This window comes from Nicotiana tomentosiformis, chromosome 7, assembly GCF_000390325.3.
Source record: "Nicotiana tomentosiformis chromosome 7, ASM39032v3, whole genome shotgun sequence".
NCBI classification, from domain to species: Eukaryota; Viridiplantae; Streptophyta; class Magnoliopsida; order Solanales; family Solanaceae; genus Nicotiana; species Nicotiana tomentosiformis.
Window position 1 is genome coordinate 127,379,612 of NC_090818.1, and position 8,605 is coordinate 127,388,216.

At 37.9% G+C, this 8,605-nt stretch overlaps 1 pseudogene; it reads right to left on the bottom strand.

The window, feature by feature from the left end:
• LOC104108975 (uncharacterized) lies at window positions 1-7,950 on the bottom strand (annotated as a pseudogene).
• Window positions 7,951-8,605: the final 655 nt, after the last annotated feature.

Sequence of the window (8,605 nt, forward strand, 5' to 3'; positions counted from 1 at the left end):
ATTCCAAAATAAACCGATATTTTTATTTCAAGGCTATTTAGCGTAAAAACCTTCGTAAAGGAGTTCAAATCAAAACAAAAGTGCGAAAAAGAAAAGCCTGACATCGAGATGTCACTAGTCATGAGCATCTACTACAATCTGTCTAACAATAACAAGACTAACTCAGCCTGAAAAATAGCTAAATACAACTAAAGAAAGATAAGAGGGAGAAGAGCAGGGTTGCGATCGTCAGGCAGCTACTTTGCTATCCCCGAAAAAATCTGCAACCGGAATAGTCAACAGCCGCTACCGTATCCAGCTGCACCTGGATCTGCACACAAGGTGCAGGGAGTAACGTGAGTATGCCAGCTCCGTAAGTAACAACAATAAATAAAGACTGAGCAGTAGTGACGAGCAATAAGCATATAAAGTTCATATCATGAAATTTCAGTAAAATACCACATGCGATATGAAATTTCAGTAAAATACCACATGCTTTAAAAATCAGGGTTTGAATCAAAACATCTCATTTAAACCCAGTTCCAGTAAAATCATTTAAAGATATTTTTCAACAGCTTTCAAACAAAGGCTCAATGCAAGGTAAGCAAAAATGATAGAAATCATAAACAGCCCCTCGGAAAAAATATCACTCATATACAGCCCCTCGGGCATACCTCACAGTCACTCGTAAACAGCCCCTCAGGCATACCTCACCATCACTCATGCCTCCCAGTCACTCAGCACTCGGCACTGCACTCAGTAGGTACAGACTCCGGAGGGGCTCCTAGAGCCCAAGCGCCATAATCTGCACGGACAACTCACGTGCTATAATATCATATCAGAATCCGCACGGACAACTCACGTATCATAATAAGCCAATAAGGCCTGTTACAGGCGGGCAGCCCCGATCCATATAATAGTAATAATATATATAAAGCCAACATGACCTGATGCGGCGTACAGCGCGATCCCAAAAATATCCTCACAATCAGGCCCTCGGCCTCACTCAGTCATAAACCTCTCAAGCCACTCGGGCTCTCAGTAAAACAGAGTATTCAGCTCAAAACAACTTTTACATGCATCAAAACAAAGTAATGAAAACTGAGTTATGCAGTAAACATGTATAACCATGACTGAGTATAGATTTTCAATCGAAAACAGTGAGAGAATAGTAAGAAAAAGCCCCTAAGGGTCCAAACAGCACTGGCACAAGGCCCAAACATGGCATTCAGCCCAATTTACAGAAACTCTTTCTAAAACACATAAGTATCATATAGTTTCAACAAAATATACAACTTTACAGTTGCTACAGGACGGACCAAGTCACAATCCCCAACGGTGCACGCCCACACGCCCTTCACCTAGCATGTGCGTCACCTCAAAATAGTAAAATGATACGAAATCCGAAGTTTCATACTCTCAGGACTAGATTTACAATCGTTACTTACCTTAAACCGGTCAAATCTCTACCCCGCAATGCTCTTGCCTCTCGACTCGGCCTCCAAATGCTCTGAATCTATTCACAATCAGTATAAACCATCAATATACGCTAATGGAATGAATTCCACAAGAAAAACTACCAATTCAGACCAAAAACCCGAAATTGGCTCAAGCCCGACCCCCATGCCCACGACTCGGAATCGGGTAAAAGTCACAAATTACGAACACTCATTCACTCACGAGTCCAACCATACTAGTTTCACTCAAATCCGACTTCGAATCAACATTCAAATCCCGAAAATTCATTTTATGAAGTTTCTACAATTTTTCCCAAATTTCCACCTCAAAGTACTAATCAGATGATGAAATTATTGATATATTCATGTATATTAACCAAATTCGAGTTAGAATCACTTACCCCGATGAATTTCTTGAAAAACACACGAAAAATCGCCACAAACCGAGCTCCCTAGGTCCAAAATGTGAAATAATGCCCTAAACCCTGTTTATATAGTGCACCTCTGATCTCCGACTTCGCGGTCCGCGAAATTTTGAGCGCGGCCGAGCCTCCCAGGTCCTGCGGTCGTGAAAAACTGGTGCGGCCGCACTTTTTGTTGGTTGCACTGCCATGCTTTAGTATTTTGGCCATAATTTTCTCTACAGATGTTCAAATGATGACTTCTTTACCTTTCTGGAAACTAGACACGAATGGCTACAACTTTTGTTTTTGAATCATCTTAGAATTCCTTGTAGATCAAGAGATATAGGCTTTCGAAGTCGGACCAGCGGATCTGCAGAACTTTTCCCCAGAGTACGGCCGCGGCAAAATTATGCGGTCCGCGAAATTCCAAGCTGAGGTCCGCGAAATTTAAAGCACCAGAACCATAACTGAGTTCCGGAAATGCCCGGACTCGCTCAAAACTCACCCCGAAACACACCCGAGCCCCCTGGGACCTCAACCAGACATACCAACCAATCCTAAAACACCATACGAACTTAGTCGAACCTTCGAATCACTCAAAACAACATCAAAATACCAAATTACCCTCGGATTCAAGCCTAAAAACTTCTAAACTTGTGAATTCCACAACCGATGCTGAAACTTATCAAACCACATCCGAATGACCTCAAATTTTGCACACACGTCACAAATGACACTACGAACCTACTCCAACTTCCAGAATTCCATTCCGACCCCCGATATCAAATTTTTCACTGCCGACTGAAATCGCCGAATTTTCAACTTTCGCCAATTCAAGCCTAATTCCACTACGGACCTCCAAATCACATTCCGGATGCGCTCCTAAGTCCAAAATCACCTAACGAAGCTAATGTAACTATCAGAATTCCAATCCGAGGTCAAATGCTAAAAAGTCAAACTTGGTCAACTCTCCCAATTTAAAGCTTCAACAATAAAATTCTTTCTTCCAATTCGATTCTGAAATACTTGGAAACCAAAAACGACGATTCACACAAGTCAAAGTACATCATACTGAGCTACTCATGCCCTCAAACAACCGAGCGAAGTGCAAATGTTCAAAACGACCGGTCGGGTCGTTACAAATGCTTTTTTTCGATAAGTTCAAGTGACCTCTATTATATAATATTTGAGTACAGGCAGGCAATCCTAAAGTCAAAACCAGCTGCCTGTTGAATGCTATGGTCAAGGCAATCCTCCTTCAGTCTACCTCCATATCCGAAATAGCTTCATTCAATACATTCTGAAGCTCTTTCACTCTACGTCTTGCCAGCGCAACACAATCCTGAAGACATAATGAACGTTTCTTGTAAAAAGTGGTCAAGATAGAATCTTTGAACTGATATTTATAGGAATATCGTAGGAACCATTTCAGATCATGTAGATCAATAAGGAACCACGGAATGCAAGTAAAAAAGTGTCTCCAAGATCAATTGCTAACTTAATGCAGATCAGGTATGTAAGCTTCATTAATAAGCAATGGAACTTTTCTTTTTGTTCAAGGGTTTAGGTAAGCATTAGGATTAAGGCGCAAACTAACCTGGATAACTGATGTATGGCCAAGAACTGGTCCACCTGGCTTATAAAGTGAAACAAGCTGGTAAGATGAATCCAATACCACAGCTACAGCTGTTTCCATTATAGATTCTTCCTCTGCTGTAGGATCTGCTAAGATGTAGTTCTTGTGAAGTATGCATGTTAAGGAGAATGGTGGAGAGTTCAATTTCAGGTTTCTTTTCTCGTTATTGACAGGCTCCTTCTCCAGTTTCCCTCTGACATTGTCCTCAGACACGAACTATTCGCCCATCATCATTCAAAGACACTACTGGAATGTTCACTGCAAGAAATCCAATTTCTATGTAAATTTCCATGATCATTTAGCAATCAACTTTTCCAAATTAATCACGTACAACTATAAATAACCTAAGTTACTCGTCGAGTGCGGGTGCCTGATACGGGTATGGATCTAGATGTCCGATCCTTCATGATCAAAATTTTAAGATTTGGGAGTATGAATCCAGGTACGGATATGGGTGTGGGGATTCGACTAAATTAATTCAAATACCTAAAACTAGAGTTACAAAAATGTATAAATAATGTGATATTATGCGGAAAACTTACAAGTCATTCCGAGAGAGGAGAAAATATTGATCAAGAATATAATCCAAGAAGGAGATAAGATAGAAATTTCTATATACAAGCCATTTTCTTCAAATTCACACTAGCTTTTGTTTTGATTTCAAAAATTAGAGTATGCCCCGAATTTCTCCGTCGATTTTGGTCAAAGTACCCAAAATCGGTTGACCAAATCCGGTACAGATCCCACACCCACCACCCACGTCCTGCCGACACCGGTGCGGCACCAAAAGTGAAGAGTTTGAGCAACTTAGTAAATAACCCAGACAATATTGAACACTTAAGAGGTAAAACACCCACCGTTCACTTACCCCACAATAATAAAAGAGCAATTGACCTCGTGGGACGGTTGCAACCATAAAATCTCTTTTAAATAAATCACATGAATGTGGAAGCTGCAACCCTTGTTCAGGACCGAAAACTTGGAATGTACACAGAGTACACCCAGATTCAATCAAGACAATCCACCATCACACCTTGCAACACATTTAAAGTAGTACAGTTATACTCATGCATTCTTATCTTTCTAGTATACCCCATACTATTTGTATTGTCTTCCCTCAAGGGATAGTGAATAGAATTGATGTCCAAAAATATGCTATCTTCTACAAAGGAAAGGAAGAATATTTTGGAGAGACAATTTACACAACAGAGATCTCTGGGTCATCAAAATTGAGGAAGGATGGTAGCTTAATTAGGTGCTTCGAAACTTGTTTGGAGTGAAAAGTTTGTGTTCTTCTATGTTGGAGCTTAATTCCTTGAGGCATAAGGGAAATGGAAGCACTATGGTCCTGAGCATTGTAATTGATCAACTATTTCAAACATCGTGAACCATTCCATGAAATTCACCTAACGCGTGCATTCTTCTCCATCCCCTTCATCTTTTCTCAAGAATGGTTCCCTAAATTTATTGCATGATATTCCTCTAACAAACCGAAACTAAGTGGAAAAGATTGATCTTTTGATATATTACTAAAACTAAGAACAGTTTGTCCTCTTTCTTCTTATTCTCTTCAAGACTGGCCTTCCTCAAGGTTTATTACATATAGGAATACTTACTAAAAAATCCAAGTGATAGCAAACTTACAATGCGAAAAGGTAGCAACTGCAGATAGTAATGCAGTATCAAACAGGGCACCATCTGCATCCAAACAGTATATGTCCTGCAAATATTATATGCCCTAGGAATAAATATCAACAACTTGGCACACAATCTAAAAGCATAGTTATTAGCATAAAATGAAGAAATTAAGGTGGGGGAGATTTGAAGACCAAAGATGAATAACTAACAACCGTATAGTCCAAATCTACATTCTGAGAGACATCACTACGGAGTTACTCTTCAATTAACTTACAATTATGGGACAAACTTTTCCTTTTCCTACAGACCCTGAGAAAAATGCAAGAACACAAGAAAGATCTTCAGATTTGTTACCAGGTAGGCCATCCATGCAGCTTTTCCTCCAACCGAGCACAACTCTTTCAAGTCAATCATGCCAGAACTACAAACATTCGAATTGCTTATTAAGGAAATTGTACAGGAATACTTATCGGAAAGTGAAGAAAAACAAATATTTAAAAGATACAACAAGAGCAAGAGCAGAGCTACAATATGAAGCTAACAATTAAAGCATCTCTCTCTTACTTCTACCTTTAGAAAAACAATAGAAAATTTAGAGACTTCCTCAACAATCAGAGATACTTCTTGGTATAAAGATTTTCATCAGAGAAGTATTAACAGTTATGATTAAGTTCCTAACAGAGCGAATGGATTCAGATCATTCATACGGCCGACCACCAACTAGTGTGGGATTGGGGTTGATCGAACGGTGATTATGTTCCAAAATTCTCATAGGAGGAATCAGAAGAAGAATTCCCCTATTGTAACGTAAAGTTCTCCAGAGACTGCTTCTGGTTATCTGGCAATACCATAATAGTTGCCAGAGATAAGAAACCTTCACTCTTGTGACGTAAAGTTTTTCAGAAACTTCTTCAGGTAACAATAGCTACTATTTATTTATCAATAAGTAGAAACACGGACAAGATGCCTGAAGCGGGAGTATTTTTCCCATTTAGTTTGTTATGTTTGCTGCGAGATCATTAATGGTTTAGTTGGACCTTAAAATATAACCTATGTTGTTGTATTAGATTAATGGTTTAGTCGGACCTAACACAAGAATTAGATGATGACGAATATTAGACTCCACATTTTGGGCATCTGCAAGCTATTATTATATACCTGAAGATAGTGTCTGACAGCTGCTTCGAAATTACTTCTGCTGCCTCTGCAGGCCTACCAGGTCGAACCAGGGGAGAACAAATGGGAGGCATGTGAAATTCGATAGCTGTATTCACAATATAAATCATATCTATAACAAGAAAATATATGGGTAATAAAATAATAAGAGCTGAGAAATGGAAGTTTTTTTTACCTATGGATCCCTCATCTGGACATTCCACTGTCGGTGTCATGACTTCCATTTTGATGGCAGCCAGTATTGTCTGCGATTGCAAGATAACCAATCAACTTAGAAGCATTTTGAGTGAAAAAACGGAAGCTCTAATCTTTGCTAGTGCTGATCCATCAGCAGAGGAAACGGCACCTGCAGTGAAACTACAGATTTAAGTTTGGACAACTCCTGAAAAGGGATAATATAATTACAACTGATCAGTTGAAATGATTATTAGTCAAACCAAGTGCAAGTGTTGTATCTCTAGCACTTCCAAGCTTTCGGGCATCAGGTCGGACAGATTTAAGAAGATGATATTCATGATAGCGCAAAGGGAAGAGGCGTCTAAATGCATCCACCTCCATCTCTGAAGACAAGTCACTTGAGCCATTGACAGCAGCCATTCTGTAGAAATCAGATGTCTTTGCAATCAATCTTACCAACCAGTGATTATCCAACTATCTGACTGCAAGAAAATCATAAATTCAAAGAAAATGCATGACCCTAGTATCCTTCTATTCAGTGAGAACACTCCTTTTGAACTTAAAAAATTAAAATAAAACAAGCAAGACATGCAGAAATTATCAATTATAAACAAAATGGGAATGAGGAAGTAATGCAAAATCCTCAAACCAACCACGCGAATTTATATTAATTCTTATGTTCCGATGATTCCGGCAGCTATTCATCTTTCAGGTTCCGATGATGTCAAGTATATATGTGTATTTGCTGAAATTGATACAAGTATTTGAGAATCAATTGCAATTGAATGAGCACTACAACAGCCTTGATCTCAGCTTGTATCAATTTCAGCAAATACACATATACTTGACTTCTGCAGCAACAAAAAAGGAAAGAAAAAGAAAAGCACAACTTTTGGCAACAAAGATAAAATTTTCGGAATAATGGGACAGTAAACTAAAAATTATAGAAACAAGGTACTCCCTCCGTTTCAAATTACTCCATTTCAAATTAGACGAGTTACTTTACGTTTTAGTCTGTTCCAAAACAAATGACACATTTCTAAATTTGAAAATAATTCAACTTTAAACTCTTTCATTTTATCCATTTTATCCTTAATGGTAAGCTTTTATACCAGCAGAAGTGTTATGGCCCCCACAAAGTTTTTGAATAAAAAATTTTAAGAGCACAAATTTTAAAAATCTTTTTTTCCCTTAAAAAAAAAAGTACCGAGTCAAACTAACTAAATTGAAACGGAGGGAGTAATAACGATAGCAAAAGAATAATAGAGTGGAGGAGAAACAGAGAGAGGCTGAAAGGTACATAGAAAGCAATGGCAATATAGGGCTAAAGCAAATCAATTTCAGTATAGAGTTTGAAAATTTCAGCAAATACTTACACACACATATATAATTGACTTCTGAAGCCCACAAAATAGAAAAAGCAACTTTCAGAAAGAAAAACAAAACTTTCGACAACGGGAGAATAAACCAAGCGAAAGAATCATAGGAGAAGAAACATAAAAGGGGGAAAAGCAAGGATGGCGTACCAAAGACACTATGCAGTTGCGTAAGGAGGGGAAGAAAATGGTGGCGAGTGGAGTGACTCAGATAGTAGACCTAAGGGCGAGTAGCGAACCAATCTTTGCTTTGTTATACAGTCGTTTCCACACTAAACTAAACTTATTAGTGTAACTTTAAGGGGTCAAGTTGTAATATGAACTAGTAATATATATATTATTTATTAGGAGTTTGGTTCGTTGCCTTAAAATCAAATATAAACTATTATGAAAAATTATTTATTTATTTTTTAAAATTAAAAATCAATGAACTTACAATTATTCTGCTGGATACTTGACTTTCATTGGTTTCTAATAAAAAGATAAGGGCAATTTTATCCTTTTTATTCTTTATCCATTTATAAATTATATATGGATTGGTTATTCCATGTTGGTGGTATAAGATAATATATCAATTGGTGGATTAGTTATACATGATTAAAAATATAAACCAAACATTGGATAAAGTTACAAAAATATATACCATGATTATTTTTCTTATTGTAGCACCTCGATTTTTTTTATAATTCGAGCTCATTTAGAGTCTAATGGATTTTTAAATTCTCGTTTTGCGATCCAAATATTGCTCAATGATAAAATTAT